At 44.2% G+C, this 1,582-nt stretch overlaps 1 long non-coding RNA gene across 1 annotated transcript; it reads left to right on the plus strand.

Moving 5' to 3' along the window:
• Positions 1-592: 592 nt before the first annotated feature.
• LOC118599209 lies at positions 593-1,169 on the plus strand. Its single transcript, XR_004948506.1, has 3 exons — positions 593-730; positions 803-902; positions 980-1,169. It is a non-coding gene; the product is annotated as an uncharacterized LOC118599209 (long non-coding RNA).
• The last annotated feature ends 413 nt before the right edge of the window (positions 1,170-1,582 follow it).

The raw sequence follows: 1,582 nt of genomic DNA on the forward strand, positions 1-1,582 counted from the left end.
CCCCCTGATATTCTGTTTGCACCCCCAATAGGGGCTGGCTAGATCCGGCCCTGCTTGAAACTAGAAAAGTTGTGTTACCAATGATAATGCTAGTGTGAATGCTTTTTGCTGAAAGTAGTCGCTGAAGATGCTGAAGCTTTTTGTTGAAACAGGTGATGCGATCGATTTTAATTGCTGAAGGAATTTACTGAAAATGCCAAAACTGTTTGCTAAAAGTTAAATTTGCTAAAAGACTGGAAATTTTGATAAAGAGAACAAATACAAAAGGTGAAAAGTGACTTGTCAAAAACGGCTCAGCATTGAAATAGAGTGGGAATAGAGTGAACAATGCATGCCGCCTGCATGCATGATCGATCTGCTGCTTGATCTTACAGGACTGCTGAGAGTGGTGGCAGCGACTCAGCTCCTTTTAGCAGAAGCAGAAAAGTTTCAAACAAGAGTAGAAATATTAATATATGCGGGTCGTTATCGATCCAATACCGAGACCTACTTAAGATCAATATTATCAATATTTTGGATTGATCTGCCCGGCACTATTCTCCTTTTGAAAGAGGGCCATCGAAGCATCTGTAGCAGGATGAATTGTTGCAGGTGTGGCTGTGAGGGTAATTACAGGCAGTGGCCCCTAGAGGCAATATATAAAGATCAAGGTGCTCGCTGGCCAGGATGGGCATCTTCTGGTCCTTGGAACCGCCCACTTCCGGTTGTGGACTTCCAGGTTGCCTTACAGGTATGTAGCGGTGTCGGGCTGCCGAGGGGAAGATGTCATCAGGCTTCACATTGCTTTTGTTACGTGTTGTAGCTCTGGATAACCAAACAAATGGCAATCGCGTCTGAGCTTGAATAAAGCCCCTGCATTTCGCGTGCCGCTATTCTGTTCCTCTCAAGTGACAAACAGTCGGGTGAGTCAGCAGTGCTTGAAGCCTCGCACATTCCTCTAAGCTGTCGCTTTTCTTTTTAAATTTAATGTCTTCCGCAGCCAGGGACTTTCTGGTGCTCCCGCTAATATTGGAGCAGCTGCTGTTTATTTAATCTGAATTTCTGGACGACTTCACGTTCACTTGCTCTTCACTACGCTGTGTACGTCGAGGATTCTGCTGGGGTGGCTCTCGCCGCAACGTCCGTCGGAGGTGCAGGAGGAAGGTGTACCAGGGCACTCCCGGACTCTGCCCCCCACTGGAGAACACAAGCGGTTCTCATCTCCAGATTTTTAACTAAATACCCTTTTAGCTTGGTGCTTTTAAGGTTGTGATTTTACTATTGAATGAGCACTTTGTTTTGTTTTTATTTGGTGAAGTGGAGCTGCATGAGCCGATCAGCTCAGCTCCCACTTCTTGTAATAAAAATATATTTTTTAACTCCGAGCCACGCCTCCTGCCATTGTGTCCAATCTATCTACCCATCCTTTTTTCCACTTACCACACATCCAAACCCTGACAAGTGACGGATGATTGTCTGATAGATCTGATAGTAACCGTCTGATGGTAGAAGAACTATATGAAACCTAATTATGTTGTCTAGGAAGTACGATTAAGTAAAAGTTTAATAAACAAGGTGAGTTTATTTCATACAAGATCTCTTT

The sequence above is a fragment of the Oryzias melastigma genome, linkage group LG10 (assembly GCF_002922805.2).
Source record: "Oryzias melastigma strain HK-1 linkage group LG10, ASM292280v2, whole genome shotgun sequence".
In the NCBI taxonomy this organism is placed as follows: domain Eukaryota; kingdom Metazoa; phylum Chordata; class Actinopteri; order Beloniformes; family Adrianichthyidae; genus Oryzias; species Oryzias melastigma.